Source organism: Papaver somniferum, chromosome 1 (assembly GCF_003573695.1).
Source record: "Papaver somniferum cultivar HN1 chromosome 1, ASM357369v1, whole genome shotgun sequence".
Classification (NCBI taxonomy): domain Eukaryota; kingdom Viridiplantae; phylum Streptophyta; class Magnoliopsida; order Ranunculales; family Papaveraceae; genus Papaver; species Papaver somniferum.
The window spans coordinates 31,854,214-31,875,205 of NC_039358.1; the positions used below are offsets into that span (position 1 = coordinate 31,854,214).

Below are 20,992 nucleotides of genomic sequence, written 5' to 3' on the forward strand. Positions count from 1 at the left end.
GCAGCAGTGATAATGGTAGGACCTGACTGCAAAATCCAAAACATTTTATCAGCTGCTCCTATATTATGTTGCTGGTGTCATACGCCATTCAGTGTACAAGTAAAACTGTATGTTAGTAGCAGCGGTCATTTTTTCAAACTCAACATAGAACAATCAAATCCAAGTAAAAGGCAGAAACATGATACACCCCAAAATGAGACAAACTATAGACGACATTACAACTTTGTTCTAAACAGACAAAGTTCCGTGTTACTAGCCACTTGCAAGTTATATCCTAATTACATATTTTACTAGACCTGAGATATGAATATTGTAGGATCGAGCAAGAGAGAGGAGAGCACAACGCGGAAGCAAATAAACGATTATATTGATAATCAGTTTGGTATAAAAAGTTTATGGCTCAATAGCCTACTTATAGTCTCACAAACTTGACGATCACTCAAAGTACTTTCCTAATAAAATCAAACTATAAATAAATCACACCTTTCTAACATAAAACAAACTCTAAATAGAACTCTTTTATAACTCTCTAGAACCAAAACACCTTGCTTCACAAGTTTACCATATCTTGGTTTAACTTCCAACATCCTCCCTTAAACCAAGATATCATTCAATGAGAATTTTGTAACCCTCTTCTTCCATTGATCAACGTTTGCACGTTCTTGTCTTTTCTCATTTTCCATTCCTTTTCTTCCATTGATAAACGTTAACACGTTCTTGTCTTTTCTCATTCCAGAATTCCGTCATCATAAACATACTCAATTCACAAACCATATCTAACTTAGCTAACAAACCAATCTTCTTCATTACTTAACAGCAATCATCAAACACTCACTTCGTATTGCTATTATACCATAACAACAATCAAAAACTTCTTTCACATTCTTCTTCATCGCAGCGGAACACAAACCTTAGCAAGCTAGAAACACCTCATTGTGATCTATGCAACTTTCTAATCAAACAAAAAAACAAACTCATCATCGAGCATTGTATCTCATCCACTCAACTCTTGTTTACCTACTTTACAGGCAGGATTTCCACACTCTTCAAATTCCACACTAGAATTTCTTCACTTCTCTAGCCAAATCCCCACTGGGATTGCTTCATACTACTCTTAGCCAAATCCCCATTGGGATTGATTCACACAACTCTTAGCCAAATCCCCACACTGGGATTTCTTCACTTATCACGATCACAACCTTATGATGTCTTTTCTCTTCAATCTCTCATCACCACCTGATGATTACTTCTCTTTCTTCATAAACTTGTTGTTGTTTATTCTTCTCTTGTTCCAGTCACACTATTGTTGCGAATCCTTCACACTTATTTGTTTTTCAAGATTCTCTCACAATCTTTCCCTTGTTATGCTTCTGCCACAAGCAACAACTAACACAAAGTCTGCCACACTTCGCAGGTCTTCCAAGTTTCTGCCACAAACTCTCCAACTACACTTAAGCTTAGCATGTTTAATATTAAACTTCAATATCCTCCCTTAAGCTCAAACATATACACCCAACATTCTTTGTCATTCTAATCTCTTAATTTGATCAACTTAATCAAATTGTACCAATCTTGACTGCAATACCAGCTTTGACCTCCATCAAACTGTATCAGTCCTCCAGACTGCAATACCATCTTTGATCCTCTATCAAACTGTACCAATCCTATGACTGCAATACCAACTTTGATCCTATTGTGTCTATTTCGAATCCATGACCTAACCCTTCGAAACAACCACTCACCCTAAGCTTTTTCACCTTCTAAAGTCAAATCTGCTTTCTACAACGCCTTTGCCAGAAAACTGTCACACTTCTCCACTGTTATAACCCTTCTGTCACGCATACTGTCACAAACTGTAACACTTTCTTTTGTTACGCTTTTGTAACTGTTACCACTCTTCTGTAACAAACTCTTTTGTAACAACTTTTCTGCAACTATTCTGTAACTGTGATTCTTCTTTGTAACACATCACATATTGTTAACAACTTCTAATAACACTTTTTTTATTATTATTATTTTCCGTCGTTCATCTTTGTTATCGCTCCATTCATCACCAACCATTCCCATCTCCATCAACAACGGTCTTCATTGTCTACTGACGATACTAGCAGCAACCAACCACGGCGAGCTAAACCTCATCACCGCCTTTCAAGCCGATCAACATTACAGACTCAAGTTCTTAACTTCCCTGTCTTCGATCATCGAACCTTCTCCGCAACCCTTGCCTGGACTTCGAGAAACAATCACTAGAGCCTCATCGATCACCTCCAGTTCACGACAGCAACAAAACTCTTCTGTTCGATGTAACAACACCCTTCCAGTCTTCACGTCAACTCCTTTATCTTCTGTACAAAGTACTCTGAAATTCTCAGTAGTACGAAGAACGCAATCGCCGTACAACTCTTGACTCCAACAACAGCTTCTTGATGGGATTTTTACAGTGGTTGTAGTAGTAGAGTTCGTTCAAGACTTGTGAAGGTTGTGCTTTTAGATTTAAATTTTAAGACTAAGGAAAATAAAGCAAATTAAAAGATGTTGTGAAAATTATGGAGAGACTGAGGCTAGGATTCCACCTTTGGTCGATAGTAGTGATTTAATAAAACCATAATTATGCAACTCAACATTCAAATTGATTCTAATGGTATTGCCTAGACATGTAGATTTTCAAAAGAATAAATGTTAATCCAAGCATAGAATATCAAAACCCTAAAGCAAGCATATTCTATCAAGAGAAAATACACCTAACTAATCAAAATCATATAATCAATTTTTAGTTCAATGCAAAAATCATAATAGAGTTGTTATAATTAATTAGAAATAGAAATGTATCACTTTTACCGAAACAACGTCTTCCTCCATCGCCCCAAAGATTGGGTTTAGCTCATTATGTTGAAAACACGCTCAAAAGTTGATTTCATTGCTCAAAGTGTTTACAAATGATGAAAATGGGAGAAAAAAAGATAAAAAACGGATATTTGTTACAAACCGAACTGTTACAGAGAACGATAGTAGTGAAGTGTCGATGTCACTGTAGCAGAACGACCAACACGTATGTGTCGTTTGCACTGTTGGAAAACGACTGTCCTGGTCGGTGTGTTCTTCGTGTTATTCAGCTCTGCAGCAGCAGAAAAGTATTTCTCTGTAACTCGATTTTTATGATTCTGTGATGTTCCCAACTGCTCCCACTCCTCTATATCCTCCTTCTGATAATCACAACACCTATTTATACCCTTCACAGGGTCAAGAATACTGTGAAATAACTCCCGAAATCTTCATTTGCTCCCTGCCAGTTCACGAGAATGTTCTCTTTCCTGTTTCTTCTCCTGCACGCGATAATCCTTAGCAGATACGCTCCAAACATGCTGTAAACCATATAATATTGGTTCACACTCATGAAGCAACAAATCTTCACGTATCTTTCATAATTAATCCACAGAAAACCCGAGAAAAATGCATGCCCCCTGTTTTCTCCAATTCCACGTAGCTTTCCTTATTTTTCAAAACTAACAGCATTACCAGACCTGTTACATCGTTATAGCTCAGTACCAATCAAATCTTAGAGAATCCCCACGAGAATATCTCCCAAATTACTGCAAAAAGATTTTGCAGGTTCAAAAGAATTTATTCCCGCCAAAAACAGTTTGAACGTGAAGAAGAAGGGGCGCCCTTATCGACTGTGCGGGTGCCTTTAGAAACTGGGGTGTCTTGGTTGCAAATAGCGGCTAGTGTGCCCCTTAGTAAGTGAGTGCCCCTTATCCAATACGAGAGTCTGAATAGCAAATGTCCTCCGGGTTCCCCGAGCAACTTTTCGAGCAGAATTTTCCAAAAATGTTTATTTCCCCAAAAATACCTACAAACACATAAAACACCATAATAAGTACGAAATAGAGTACCAACAATACGGAATATTGAGGACAAAATAGACACATAAATGCGTCTATCAAATACCCCCAAACTTATTATTTGCTAGTCCTCGAGCAAATTATTCTAGAAAATAAAATTCAAACTTACTAGGTGGCCCCATTGACCTAGTTAATCTCGGGTGGGTTTATCAGAGATGTACCCACAAAAACCATGACTTCTAATTGGTCAAAAGTATCCAAAGAGCTATGAGGACATATATATTCTCAACCTATCTCCAAGTAACTTGAATGCCAGAGAAATTAAAGGTGCCAACTCTAAAGCTGACTAAAGAAAAGGGGAGACACATCTGCACCACGGGTAGATAAAGAAATATCCGCTACACAACAAGATAAACATTGTAAGATGCGTCCGCTGATTTACAGCTGGATAAGATTAGGAGAGAGATAAAGATGAGAGGGATATCTACTAAACAGCTGGACTAATTACGTGTGATGAGTTGAACCAGTGCTAGAAAGATCTTGTACCAAATGGAAAGCGGACTAACAAAGCAACCAAAATGCATCTCTCTTCGACTCTCTCATAGTGATCAGTAGAAATAACGTCTTCTTCGGCTTCAACTGTTGATGATAAATTCTCGAACTTCGTAGAACCTTGACAATTAACTCTTATCCTTAATTTCTTGCTTGAAACTTCCTTATATATTTCTACTTCCCTACGGCCTTACAAAACGTAAAGATGATTTTTTCAAAAATAAATTTATTTATTTATTTACTCTTCAATTCTTTTCATTTTTTTTAACACAAAAATAACAAGACAAAAATTTAAATGGCCAAGAGAGAAGGACTTTAGTACTTGTAATGTCTTGGTATCATGAACTTCAACAACTTATATCATTTGATTTTCTTTGCTCTTATAACTTCTTGTAACTAAGTCTTCAACTTTGATTTTTGAATTATTCTTTTCTATTGTTGCTTCTAAACCTTAGACGTCTTCAACTTTCTTCATATATTTTGATGTCGCTCCATTTTTTGATGATGATAAGTTTCTACTGAGAGAGTTGTAATCCAGTAACTAAGACTACATTGTGAGGTTGCTTTGTCATTCTGGCATTTCATTCTGACCTACTTGCCTTTCCATCATGGATGGTTAGGTCCATCACGGTTACCCTCTAAAAGGAACAAGTTCTCTCCTGAATTTCAAGGATCTCAATGTCTTTTTCTCTAATGTCTCATTAGGTTGTTATCCCTAGCATTCCAATTTATATCTTTTCGGTGAGAAACAATATGTAAACTTAGCTAACCGGATACTATGTGACGCTAAAAGTTTCTCCCTTACCCCCAAACTTAAATCTAACATTGTTCTCAATGTTCTAAAGATGAAATTAAAAACATGAACAAGGAGAAACTGTTACCACTTGAGGGAAAAGAAATAAGGAAGGATATTACCATAAGCATGAGCGTAGGTGCCTCCCAGAAAATGCTAAATTTAAAGTCTTTAGCTAGACATAAAATACCTCAAAACGAATTGTCACCTTCCAAAGTCGTATACCAATAGTCGAAACAATTGTGGGTCCATAAGACCAAATAGGGCTAACACAAAAATGAGACAACTGCACTGGTTTAGAAAAATGAATAGAAGGAGCACATTCTCATCTAAGGTTTCTATCAAGACAACTGGGTTTATCTGGGGAACATAACAAAGCTTCATATGTGTGTCTTGATAAATAGATTCATCCGAAAAATGGGTCTCTAATACCTGGGTTTCCTCCTGGATAATATCAGGAGGATCGGGTTGCGGAGTCTGAAAAGACTCAAGTAATATTTCAGACGCACAAGGATCGAGTCCCAAGTTAGGATCTCCAATTAGCGAAACTTTACGATCACAAGAACCATCACTACCCCCAAATTTATGGTTTTCACTATTCACAGATAAACCTCTAACTATTGCTTGAATTTTTGGGTCCGTAGAGTCCCTAAAATACTCAAGAGCTTCTTCTAGTTCTATATATATGAGACGTCTAATATTGTGCAAAACTAATCCCCACACCTTACATGTGATACTAGTTTGCATACTAGAATCGATTCTCCTTTAACCCTCTGGTTTTCTTTTCTCAAACCGGGTTAGCGACTTAAAGAATTCATTGGGATTGTGAAGCCAAACCGATACTACTTTTATCGTAGTTGGGTGATATGATCTTGCATCTTCCATCGCACGAGTACAATCAGATTGATTGGATTGAGATTTGATTCCAAACACTTCCTGTCATCGTTTGTGATTCCACAACATATTGTTTCGCTACCATAAGATTAAGATTGTTGTTAGGTGATTGATTAATCTAGGCTGTTCTTCGGGAATATAAGATCGCATTATCAATTGGTTCCTATTCACCTTGATTATTATCAAAAGACGGAACAAAACCTTTAGGGTTTATCTGTGGGAGAAATTGATCCTTTGATAGACTTGTCTGTGGGAGACAGATTTGTTTATTGTTAAAGCCTGCGATTTTGGGTCGTAAAAACTCTTAGTTGTGGGTGAGATCAACTAAGGGAATCAAGTGTGCAGTATCATGCTGGGATCAGAGATGTAGGAGCATAACTATAACTTGGATCAGTGGGAGATTTATTGGGGTTAAACTACAGTCTGGTCCGAAGTTAGCTTGGAATAGGCTAGTGTATGTAGTGGCTTAATACAGTGTGTGTTCAATCTGGATTAGGTCCCGGGGTTTTTCTGCATTTGCAGTTTCCTCATTAACAAATCTTCTGGTGTCCGTGTTATTTATTTTCCGTATTATATTTGTTATATAATTGAAATAATACAGGTTATGCGTTAGATCAATCAATTGAAGATTCTGACCTAACGATTGTTGATTGATATTGATTGATCCTTGGATATTGGTCTTTGGTACCATCCAAGTTATCTCTCTTTAATTGAGACTCGAAGTTTGCTTGAGTACGATTAAATCGAGAGATTGAGATATTAACTCCTTGAGATACTTTTATCTAGATTGTGTCTGACTGTCTTGTTGATTCTCTAGAAAGTTTTTCGGAGTTAGTCCATACAGATTTCTAAGAGAAATATTGGGTGGTGTTGTTAGACCCTCTATTTCTCAAGTCCTCTCAGATTGCCAAACGAATTGTTGGGTGTGGTTGTTAGACCCACGCATTTTCAAACAGGAAACTCAACTAATAATCTGGTCTTATACTTCCGGGGAGAAGCCTAGAAATATTAGTCACCTAAAAATAACCTAACTGATTAACAATATAAGTTATTGAGAAATCACAAGAGTCTGAGACGAAAAACTGTTGTGATTACTTTTTATATCTTACCCATCGGAGATAAATCTCAAGAAAATCTTAGAGAAGATTAAACTTAATACAATAGAAAAAGTAAGATCAGAATACGCAACTACAGAGAAAATAGTTGGTTCTGGCTTCACGAATCCCAAGTGAAGTATTCAAGTCGTTAACCTAATAATGGTTTTGGAAAATCCTAGGTTAATGGAGAATCGACTCTAGTTTGAAACTAGGACGTACGAGAGTGTCGGGATTAGGTTTCCCAGATGCTAGAAAATACCTTATATAGTCTTTCAAATTAGGGTTGCTTAAAATCAAAGATAATATAACTTAGTAACGAAGCAATTGATATTCACCTTTAGATGAACTTCTGATTTAAGATTCAAGCTAAGTATGCTTAGAAAATAAGCAATCAATATCCATCGTTAGATGGTATTAGCATGATATATACAAATAAAATATACCCATATTTAGATATGGATGAACCGTACCTAAACATGTATAACCGTTGGCTCAATAACAGTTAACCGAAGTTAGCCATATGAACATTTTTAGTTTAGCCATATTCATCTATCACTTCTAGATCATATATGATGATCAATCAATCATGATAGATAATCAAATGAATCTAAATATGCTTTAAGAGAGTTGTTCAAATGTTAAAATCTAAGTTAGCTATATCAATCAATACTGCAGAATTTTCTCAAAAAGTTCATTCTATCTTTTATCAATATTTGCATAGAGACATAATAGACTGAACTTTTGAGAATATATGAGACAATAGCATAGTTCACGAACGTAAAACATATATATCATAAGACATTTGCAATATATAAATCCAATAACATTAAATATTGCAAGATCATCTTCCAAATAACTTAGAATGTGAACAAAAAAATTTAAAGACATTGCAAGATGAAAATCGTCGGAAATAGCTATGTGTAATCACAATAATTGTTATACCAAAACCTAGTTATCCTTCTTAAACATAAAAATAAATTCTCATAAGAAATTTTCTAGACATTATTTGAAATACAACAAGAATATATTTCACTTACTTTAGAGACTTTTCTCATATTCCTTGTATTCATCTAGTTCGTCTTCGATCAGATCAATCCTGGATTCGAGATTATCGATCTTGTTCTAAATTCTTTTGGTTGAAGATTCGAGTTCATTTTTCAGAGCATGTAATGGTTCCAAAGAAAGATTCACAGTTTGTGAGCGCTTATCATCTACAATAACAGGTCCCATTAGTGAGGGTCCATAAACCGTCACAAATAAACATTTGTGACGAACGACTTGCCGTCATGACTAGTAGCGCCACAAATGTTATTTGTGAAGATTAATATTGAGATTTGTGAAGATTTAGAGTGATTGATTAAGAATTTTACATAATTTCTTGCAATATTGTTAACCTTGAAGAAATGGCTAGAAGAAGAAATACATCCGAACAACCGACTATTGTTAGAAGAAGAAGAGAATTGCTGGGAGAGAAAGAAGTGAAATGGGAGTATCTACTAGAATGAGAAGTAATAGAGAAAATCAAATTCAACCACCAATTCAACAAACACTAGTACAAGGGAGGAATACAGATTATGATAGGGTGAGTATACACACTTGGCAATCAAATTCGGCAGAAGAAGTATAAGAAGAGCAACAAAACAGATACCATAGACAGGTAGAGAGAAATCAAGAAGCAGATGAAGGAATAATTCATGGAGATGAGAAAATTGGAGCGCTAGAAACATTGATACGAAGAATACATGAAGAAAGAAGAGATGAGGCAGAAGAACGTGCAAATCTAACAAGGCAAAATCACGAATTAAGGATGGAGAATATAAGACTACATAATAGAATATCGAGAAGTATTACAAAATCATATTCAAGATCGACTAGAAGAGAAATGAGGCGAAACTCACCGACAATCAATGCTGGAAACAATATTCAAGAAGAAATATCAAATCCTAATGAAGAATATCGCGAAAATAGAGATAGAGCTTATGATTACGTTCCACAAAATGAAACTTTTGATGATGGGAAAAATGGTAGAAATCAATAGAATGGACAACGTCAGGGACGAAATGACCAAGATGGAGAAGGAAATCGAGAGGAAGGAAGAAGAATTTTACATGAAAGAGAAACTCAAAGAAATCAACAAACGATTGAAGAAGAAATTGAAAGACATTATGCTGAACAAGCACGTTTAATCTGCGAACGTGAAAGATTGAGAGCGAAAATTGAAGAACAGGAGCTTCATGAGACAATTCACCAGAACAATCACGACAATCGAGAAAGAAGGCGTACACAAAACCGGAACAACGGTAATCTCAATGAAGAGTATGATAGAGTACAGAGAATGGCTGAAAGACAGCGAATGGAATTGATAAGAAATGAACAAAATCATGAAGGGGAAAATGAGAGACATAATCATTTGTGAATTCAAGATAGGGGTGAAGAAGAAACTCGCAGAAGAAGACGAGATGAAGATAATGAAGAAGAAATGCAAAATTTCGCGAGAGAAGAAAGACATGAACGCAGAAGAAGAGAGGGGAAATTAAAAATACCAATGGATCAAAATTCAGGGGTAAATAAACAAATCTTGAAAGAATTAGAAGAAATGAGGGGAATTCTAAATAATAGAGGAGAAGTAGGCAGAAGACAATTGGATGAAGCAATAGAAGAAGCTGCGAAAACTCCATTTACAAGGGAAGTACAATTAGGAGGAATACCACCGAAATGCAATTTGCCCGCATTAACCAGCATTTTTGATGGAACAACTTGTGCAATTCAACACATTAAAGCCTATGTGAGGTGCATGTTACAATGGGAAAATCATGATGCCTTATTGTGCAAGTATTTTGCATCCAGCTTAACAGGAGAGGCGTTAAAGTGGTTTGAAGGTCTACCAAAGAATACAATAACATCATTCAATCATTTGCAGACTACATTCCTAGGGGCATATATAAGTAATAATTCTTCGCGACCTGGTATAGAAGATGTGTTTGGATTAAAATAGAGGATTGGCGAAAGTTTGAAACACCTGACTAAAAGATGGATAACAATGTGTAGCGAAATGGCTGGCCGTGTAGATGAGAGAGATCTTATATTATCATTTATCAATGCTATGTTTGTAACAAACCTATTGTATGTCCAAATTTTCAGAGTTAAGAATACGATCACAATGACCTAATTGCGAGAACTTCAAGAATAATACATTGCTCTAGAGGAAAGGCAAAATGAAATGGAATCATATCCAGTTGCGAACACCAACTCACAAACAGCGAATGCAAGCTTATTACCCAAGCTAATAAACACAGTAGCGAATACTTCGCAAGTACAACAAGAGAAGGTGACGGGTAACAATCAACATAAACTGGTGGCTATGGGAAGCCGAGATCAAGAGGAGTATGAAAGAGAAATAAATTTCTACAATCGTGGTGGAAATAACAAGATTCAAAGACTCGATCAACCACAAGAAACTTATGGAGGTCAAAGACAAAATTACAATAGAGGACAAGGAAGTCACAAGGTAGTATGGGAAGAAATTAAGATGCCACCTCTAAATGCAAGTATGGAGAAAATATGGGAAGCTATAATTTTGATGGAGAATATACCAACACCATGGAACATGGGAACGGAACCACCTCCAAACCATAGAATCCATGAGTTTTGTTCTTATCATCATTTTCATGGGCATACACCAAATGATTGCAGAAATATAAAAGAATTATTTTGAGAATGATAGACCAAGGAAAACTAAACCACTTTTTGGTAGGGAACCCACAATCTCAACCATTGCCACCACCACCAGAGCATCACAAAGTGAGCACGATGAAAAAGAAGGAAACATTCTTCATAGAAGTTGGTGCAAAAGCAAAAAACCTATTCTGTCACTCTATCATACATTCACATAAGACAATTGAAGATTTTCATGATAATTTTTTGAGTAAAGTGTTCGCAAGAGATAACGATGGAAGAGAAATTATGAATATTGCGAAAATCTCGCCACTAGAGGAATGGAAGAAACAGATTATTTCATTTACCGCAGAAGAGATTCCCGAAGGTGAAGAGGTGCATGATAATCCGTTGGTAGTAATTAGAAATTAATCCAAAGCCAAAAGAATATGAGGATGATGAAGCTGAAGATTCATGGGGAATTAATAGAATTCTAATCGATACTGGAAGCTCTGTGAAAATCTTATTTTATCATACTTATAAAACTATGGGAGGAAGAGATGATGATCTTATACCATCAACACATAGGATATATGGTTTTAATGGTACTGCTAACAAGCCTAAAGGGAAGGTTACTATGTGAATTCCATTAAAGGGAATATCTTCCGAAATCTTATTATGTGTTGTTGATGTAGGATCACCCTACAATGCGTTAATTGGTCGACCTTGGCTACATGGGATTCTAGGTGTAGCTTCAACTTTCCACCAGTGCATCAAATTCCCTCACACCAGTGGTGTAGGAATCATAAAGGGAGACTGGGTTGAAGGAAAGAGGTGTTACGAAACTGAGATAGAATCTTGTGAAGGAAGAGCAAACAAGAAGGAAAATTGGCGGCACAAAATCAATGATACACAGAGAAGTGAGAGGTTGATGGTGGATGCAATCGAAAGAAAATAAGAAGAGGTGTTGCGAAGCTAATGCTAGCTCAGAATAAAAATGATGAACATACCGCTGCCAAGGAAGCAGTAGTAGAAAGTAATAAAGAAGCACAGGATGGCAAAGGTAATAAAAACAGAAAATATATGAATGATTAAGTTGTTGCGACACTCTCGCAATAAGTAAAATTCTCAAGAATACATTTTATTGAATGACAAAATTGAGATTGTGAAATGCAAATACAATATGATGATATACGAGACTCTCGCGGACATAATGAATTTTACAGAAGATAATCAGAGAAAAATGACAAAAGAGAAAGAGGCGAACCTTTATGGCGTACACCCTAGTTCGCGAATACAATTTCGCAAGAGGCAAATGTAAGACCTAAAGTACGTCATATAAGGGGGTACCTGTTGCATGGCTCAGGGAAAGGCTACACCGCCACCAGAACCTGAGTCATGGAGATTTAGGGTCAATAAAGCCCATCCGGGAGAGGCACCTTGGATTTTTGGTAGGTTCGGAAACCTACAATAAAATACTGCAAGTGCACAGTGTCTAACTAGTAGATAATGGCAAATACAGGTCGTTCCCACGAGGAGTGTGAAAATACTACAACTAACTAATACCAAAAACTAACAAATTAGTAAGGTGATGTTTGACGATTTTTCAGATATTCGGGACAAAATGACCATAAACAAATGGGAAAGGGTTGCTAAGGTTTTCGATTTCCACCAATTCAATCATATAAAACTCTACTAATTTCTTATTTATTACTCAAGACAAATGTCGAACTCAATCTCATGTCTCGGAAGATGGCATTTTTAATTCTCAAAATATTAATAGTTTCTCCGCTGTAATCTCCTTCGCTTCATGGGTAGTAATTTTAAAGCATTACCTATCAATCCTAAAGCATATCACATCAAGGGATTTAACCAAAGCACGAAATATCAAATGAAAAGCATAAATAATCAAGAAAATCACATAATCGATTAAATGTCAAGTAATATGAATAGAAATTACTAGTTAATGAATCATTATTAAAAATATCATCGAAGAGTTTATATAATCAAATTGATTTCCATCTAAAACCTAACATGGATTAGCTAGACATCGCTTTCTCAAAAGCCATAAACATATACCGAGTCAATAGCTAATCAAGAATGAAAATGGAGGACACAAACTTCAAACCCTAAACACAGCTGTGCAGCTGCGCCTCTGTCTCCTTCCTTCCGGTTGCGGCTCCCTAGCCGGCCTTTTTTTTTCTTCTCTGTCTCTCTTCAGTTCTCATATAGTGCTCCGAGAAACCAAAACAAGACCTAACAAAATTCTGTCTCAAGGCTAATGGGCCCAATCCCCCGGTCCAATACTGGTTTCAATCCCAAATCTGAACTCTTTTCCAAACGCCGACCACAGCCATTGAACCCAAGGAAAACCATATTCTGTATCTTCACGGACACTGCAGGTCAACAAACCCTGACAGAAACACTGTCTATCGACTGCAATTCAGGCCACTGCACCAACTCCTATCACAGAAACACTTCTCGTTTCCTGACCATCTGAGTCTCCTTCCACAAGGTCGCACCATCTTCCAGACTAGGCTATCTGACTCGAATCAAAATTTGTACCACCAGCTCCCTAACTTCTTTGCTCTATCTTCTCACTGACTATAATTTTCTGCTGTCTTCTCGTCATCCATGCAAGAACACCCAAACTCCATTGTAGTTGTTGCATCTAAGCCCCGTGAAGGAGAGAACGACAGTCATGATCATCATCATTCATGCCTTCACTGCTCAGCTCAAAACATACAAACCAGCACCAACACTCCATTTCAAAACCCATGCAATCATCAAATCAACCCATCACTGCCTGCAACTGTTCACCATTGACATCAACTGAATGAACGGCAGCAACCAGTTCGACTGCACCTTCTTTTATCTCCTCCATTTGAATACCGGCCACCTTTCTCCATTGAACTAGCTCAACCTGAACCCTATATTTTAAGTCCAAACTCTTGGCAGTATAAACCACGGTACCACTAAGAATTCGTCTTTATTCCCATCTCCTCGGACAGACCAACGCCAATCTATTACTACCAATCGAACAGTCACGCCTTGGCTTCCTTGTTCCCGGCCATGGCAGCAACTCCCACTTCTTACTATCCATCTCAACTTCTAACTTCTCAGCTTTCCATCTCGACCGATTAATCAATCCAACCACGAAAACCACTGCCTGCGACCAAAGTTTTAGCTGAATAAAGTTCAGCCTATATGCTGAACTGATGATGCTTCATCTCCTCTTCAGCTCCATCGAATCACCATAGCAACTCCATCTTCATCTCAGTCACGTCGTATAAATAAACTCTCCATATAGCCATCGTTAGCACCAGCAGATCACAGTATACTTTCTCCGAATGTTCCGTCTCATCGAGCATAATCCCATGAAATCCAGTTGAGCCAGCTGTTGTAGAGACCAAGAATGACCACCACTGTCATGAGTAGTGCAACCATGATACGACCACCAAAATTAACACCAGTTGAGAATATAAAACCATGAAAATCCCCTTGATTTGGACCATCGGCTGCAACAGCTCTCTATTGTTGTTGTGCTCATTTCTCAACAGAGAAATAACTTAATCCCACATCTCAGATCACATAGGAACCTCATAAGTCCATTCATGCGCTGTTACAGACACCATCCATCACCATCATATCAGCCATCTTGAGAACTTCTTCATATTAGTTTCTCGCTCAACCACGGCAACCATGGCAGTGCACATTTCTTCTTCACTTGCTTTACGAAAATCATCATCTGTATCTCCAACTTGGCATCAAATAACTGAGAACTGCACCATTACCTTCCATTGAAGTGAACCCACCGAGATGGCCAACCGACGTATGCATGTCTCCACTTTCTTCATTCATCACTGGCGTTCACTAGCAAGCTGTAAGGACCCTCAGTTTTGTCTTCATGCACAGTCCCAAACTCATTTGAACTATTAACCCATGCCGAGATTGGGTAAAACCCATCACAGTACGATAACCTCATTGTTGCTGCACTTCTCATTAGCATTTCCAGCCAAAACTTTCAATCCTCCTGCGACGCGAATGTTTTCTTAACTGAACCATGTCAACAACGACCTAACTTCAGTTGACTGCACTTCAGGCCAAGTGACCCAAATCCAGCAGCATTACACTAGTCGAAATCACCACTGGCATCGGCAACCAAAGCCCACCTTCATTCTGTCTTCTAACCTCCATCGTACTCGAACTCAGGTGCCTGCTCTCACTCATTTGTTGCTCTTACTGGACTGAAGTGTCTGCATAAAAGTAAAAGTATGAAGTTCTTTGTTTGATTTGCCACTATCTCTGGCTGTGTGGCGGCTTAAGTGGCACAACTTCATAACTGTTGGCCTGACACCCCACCATCTCATTCATTAAGTTCTGTCTCCTTTGGTTCACACCCTTGGGCCTCTGGCAGTGAAATGTCTTTCATGCTGATGATATACGGAGATACCAGGCCAGCTACGGTTGCCGATACATGGAAATACCAGGACAAACCCATTTCATAATTGTGGTTGTTGATACATGGAAATATCAGGCCAACCCCATTTCATAATTGTGGTTGCTGATACATGAAAATACCAGGCCAATCTTATTTCATTATTGTGGTTGCTGATACATGGAAATACCAGGCCAACCCCGTTTCATCATTGTGGTTGCTGATACATGAAAATACCAGGACAACCCATTTTATCATTGTGGTTGCTGATATATGGAAGTATTAGGCCAACCACTTATTACCATTTTCGTCGCAAACACCATTAAGTCTCACATTTTGTTGTTTATTCGCTGGATGATCGAATTCACTTGTACCTTCTACAAAAGCACTAAAGTAATATTATTAACCAAAATATTGAGTCCTAGCTAATATAAATATGGGTATAAAATGTAGAATTTACATGCTTATCAATACCCCCACACTTATATTTTTCTAGTCCTCGAGCAAAACAGAGATATTTTTGCAATTAATTTTTTTTTTAAGAAAAATTCTAACAAAAGCGGCACTACACCCCCACACTTAAACATTAAATTATCCTCAATGTAATTTAGTCATCCAACGTAGAAATTAAGGTGGGAAATTCTAAAATACAATATGCAAAAACTACACATAAAAATAAAAGATAGAGAAAAGGAAACAAATCTGATGGGTTGACTCCCATGAAGCGAAAGTTATTTGTTTCCCTGCTTTCTAGTACCACGTTCTCAAAAAATTTGAGGTTGGTACCCCAAAGTAAACTGCCGCTCATATATATAGAGTCTGAAAAGTTGGGGATCAACCCAACTAGTCGGTTCGGCTGAAAATATGCACCTGCAAACACTATATTCATCCAAAAATATATGTGAACCCATTCCCCTTATAAAATAATCTTTAGTAATCAATCCTCCTGCGACTCGAATGTTTTCTTAACTGAACCATGTCAACAACGACCTAACTTCAGTTGACTGCACTTCAGGCCAAGTGACCCAAATCCAGCAGCATTACACTAGTCGAAATCACCACTGGCATCGGCAACAAAGTCCACCTTCATTCTGTCTTCTAACCTCCATCGTACTCGAACTCAGGTGCCTGCTCTCACTCATTTGTTGCTCTTACTGGACTGAAGTGTCTGCATAAAAGTAAAAGTATGAAGTTCTTTGTTTGATTTGCCACTATCTCTGGCTGTGTGGCGGCTTAAGTGGCACAACTTCATAACTGTTCGCTTGACACCCCACCATCTCATTCATTAAGTTCTGTCTCCTTTGGTTCACACCCTTGGGCCTCTGGCAGTGAAATGTCTTTCATGCTGCTGATATATGGAGATACCAGGCCAGCTACGGTTACTGATACATGGAAATATCAGGACAACTCCATTTCATAATTGTGGTTGTTGATACATGGAAATACCAGGCCAACCCCATTTCGTAATTGTGGTTGCTGCTACATGAAAATACCAGGCCAACCTTATTTCATCATTGTGGTTGCTAATACATGGAAATACCAGGCCAACCCCGTTTCATCATTGTGGTTGCTGATACATGGAAATACCAGGCCAATCCATTTTATCATTGTGGTTGCTGATATATGGAAGTACTAGGCCAACCACATTTTGCCATTTTTGTCGCAAACACCATTAAGTCTCACATTTTGTTGTTTATTCGCTGGATGATCGAATTCACTTGTACCTTCTACAAAAGCACTAAAATAATATTATTAACCAAAATATTGAGTCCTACCTAATATAAATATGGTTATAAAATATAGCATTTACATGCTTATCAATTCTCAGCTTAAACATATGACTTAGGTTGGGCAACTAAGGTAATAAGGACTCTCCCAAGGAGTGCAGATCTGATCAAGGCGCCGAGGTACACGGTTGAGTCAAGAGTGCCAGGGACGTTTGATGCGTACTTTTCCATTCTTGACAAGTCTTGACTTATATTGCACTCGGCCTGAAGAAAACCCCACTTAAGGTGCAGTCTCGTAACCATAAGCCATATAAGTAAAAGGGATAAGAGGCTGCGAAAACAATTGGTTGTTGTTAAGACTGGATGGGAGGATCTAACCTTGTACGGTAAAAGTACGCCTCCTTGAAGGGGCAACCAAGAGGAGATAAGGACGGCACCCTCCATCAGGGAGCTGATAAGTGTTTTAAGACGCAAATGTCATGAGGCTTTTTATTTGCAAGAGTATTAAGGCTTGTCATATTTGTGCAACAATCCTGAAGAGGCAATAATACAAAAGAAAAAAATAAGACGAGATCAATGGGTTTTCGCATGAAAATGCGAAGACGCCTGCGATTTCGTCGCAAGATGGAAATGTCATGGGGCTTTATTTTCGCAAGAATATTTAGGCCTGTCATATTGTCGCAACATTCCTGAAGAGGCCACAATACAAAAGAAAAAGTTAAGGCAAGATCAATGGGTTTTTGCATGAAAGTGCAAGGACGTCCTGCGATTTTGTCGCAATGACAAGAGGTGGCATAATAAGACCTTTAATTAGGAAGGCAAAATAAGACCACACGGGAATGAAATTTTGAAAAGAATCAAAATTCATTTCGCATAAGATAGCGAAATTATACATAATTAACTGCGAAATTGAGGCATAAAATAAGAAAAATTTATAAAATCTCTCATTTGGATACAAATAACAGAGGCAAGTATGGGAATGAATGAAATTAGAAAATGTTATTTGTCTCCATATGATAGATTTACTGAAAGATTCAAAAATTAATGATTATATTGATTAATTGTATTGCAAGGAAGAATTGTTTTAATGAATGCAGGTCAAAATGAAAGAAACACAAATATACAGAAAGAAGGAATAAATGTACAAGTATTAGAGAGAATCAAAGAAAGAAATAAAGACTACTTCTTAGTTGATCCTTCATTATCTTCATCAGACTTGTTCCCTTCTTCGTCTGCGTCAGAATCTTCATCACCATCAAAACCTTCATCACCATCAGATTCTTCATCATCAGCTTCGCTATCATAGATAATCAAACTGGGAGTATTTTGTGGGATTTCTTCCAAGAGACAATGATAATCAGAATGTGGGATATTATGATCGTCACAAACCATTTGGATAGTTCGATTGCGAAAATACATAGTATCATTCTTAAAATTCGCAACAGTGATCTTTATTTGATTCTTTAATCTTGAATACTTGTCGTTGCGAAAAGAAAGATTCTTTGCGAGTTCTTCCTTTTCATCTTCGAGTTCCTCAATCTTTTCAAGATATCTACTTTCAGAATCTACGAGCAAAAGACAATCAATTATTAACTTGATGAAAATTCATAAGAAGCAAAAGATTAGTAAAGAAGGGAAGTTAGTAACCTTCTCTGTCAGAAATCATATCTCTAATCAAGGCTGTATGCTCAACTTGGAGACTAACATTTACACCTAAATATTTTTTGGCATCATCTAAGATTTTCGCAGCCCAAACAAATTCATCCTCATTACTTGTAAGAAGACGAGAACGAATTTGATTTTCCCTTTCGCAGTTCGATGTTCTTATGGCTAGCTTCATCTCGTTCAAGTTGAAATTCAAGAAGAGTCTCTTGGAATTTCGTCAAAGCTTAGCACCTTGATCAGAGATGCGATCCTTATCATCTATGAGACCGCTAATTTTAGTTCTTAACTCATTGGTTTTCTCTTTAGAATCAAGAAAGAGACGCTTAAATCAGTTGGCTAAGCCTAAATTAGATCTATGGTCAATTTCTAAGAGGTGAAATTTGGATCTAAGCTCATTTAGAGAAAGAGATGAAATTCTATCATTTGAGAAACTATTTAAGGAATTGTAAAGACGCTCAAGAAGGGTATCATTATCCAAGGGATTATGAAATGAACGAAGAAGGGTAGCTTCATCAGAAAGACCATAAATGTCTGCAAAAAGGATCATTTAAATAAGATAAAACAACAGGATGAATGAATGAAGGGAAAAGAGAAAAGTAACATACCTTAAAGCTGATTATTAGCTTGCTGAATACTAGAGATTTTGTTCTTATAAGAAGAAGAATCAATTTCTAGTTGTTTACTTTTTTCGCGAAGATCTTTAACTTCAGCTTCCAATTCTCATTCTTTGTGAGAAATTGAAGATTCTTCTTTTCAAGATTTTCGCGTCTCCTCTCTAGAGGCAATAGCGAAAGAAGCTTTTCCATCCTGCAAGAAAATATAAAAAATATTAATATAGAAAGAAATTTTGAGTTATGACAATGAAGAAATAAAAGCATAAAAATATACCAGACTATTAAGGGAATGCAAGAAGTCAGGAGTCACTGATCTAGAAACTCCACGAAGAGAACTATCACCATCCAGCAAAGGGACATCGCAAAGTGTAGCGAGAGTCTTGCAGGTGTTGGCGAATTGATTATCTCACATTCCTTGCAGAGAATCAGAAAAGAGGCCAGAGAGCTTAGCCATAGAAGATTCAGGGGGAAAATCTTCACTTGCGTCAAGATCATCATTGTCCTCATCATCCTTGTGACTTTCGGAATTTTCATGAGGAGGAATATTTGAAGGAGAAGAAGAACGGACTTTCCTTTTCTTTGAAGGAGGAGCAGTTGATTTTTCTCTGTGAAGAGCACCTTTACCTTTATCACCAGTCTTTGCAAAATCAACGGGCTCTTCTATTTCAGCAATAATCTTCACACACAGATAGAAATAAGAAATGGAAGCAACAGTATACAGTTTAAAATCATAAGGAAAAATTTCTTACCTCATCTGTGTATGAACGAAGAGCTAACAGAGTGCTAGCTTTCCCAGTCCTGTTATTGATAGTAGACAACCAACGATCATGCATTCTGTTAATCTTGGCAGTTGTTTGTAAAAACTTCAAAGCATAGTTCTCAGTATTAACAACAAATTCTCTATGAATCAATAAGTATGTCATTGTTTCAAAGCTTGAACTAGAGAAAGTAATTCAAGTTCATAAATAGACCATTTCTTTTGAGTATCTGAATTCTTCTCACTATGAAAAGAAACATGGTGGATTTCTTGTAATAGTAAAACACCAATGCCAATGATATATGAATCTCAATCTATTTCAAAAGGTTTAGAAAAGTCAGGCATAGCTAGAAATGGATTTGAACATAACCTTTGTTTAAGAGTATGAAAACTCTTCTCAGCCTCTCCTCTCCTGTCCAAACAAACTTTTCCTTTTTGAGACATTCAGTTATAGGAGCTGCAATAGTACTAAAATTTCGAATAAATCTTCTATAGAATGAAGCTAAGCCATGAAAACTCCTAACATCTCTAATTGAAGCAGGAACATGTCATTCTTGAATATGTATAATTGTTGAAGGATCAACATGTATACCTTCATGAGATACAACATATCCCAAAAATTTAACCTTAGAAGACATGAAAGTTCACTTCTTCAAATTCACAACCAAAGTGTGATCTTGTAACACCTTGAATACTTTTGAGAGATGAATGAGATGTTCTTTTTCATTACGACTGAAAATCAAAATGTCATCAAAATAAAAAATTTACCAACGAAAGGTTGAAGAACCTGATTCATAATCCAAATGACATAACCAACCACTCATATAAACCTTCATATGTTTTAAAAGATGTTTTCCATTCAATTCCCTGACGAATACGTATTTGATGATAACCACTTCTTAAATCTAGCATGGAAAATATTATGAAACCAACCAATAAATTAATCATATCATAGATAC

The 20,992-nt window shown here is 37.0% G+C and overlaps 1 protein-coding gene across 1 annotated transcript in view; it reads right to left on the minus strand.

Moving 5' to 3' along the window:
* Window positions 1-20,992, minus strand: part of LOC113282463 (alcohol-forming fatty acyl-CoA reductase-like) — a 28,366-nt gene continuing 7,374 nt past the window's right edge. The window contains exon 11 of the transcript XR_003326966.1: window positions 1-22. The gene's annotated coding sequence lies outside the window, so the exon portion shown is untranslated. The remainder of the gene's footprint in view (window positions 23-20,992) is intronic.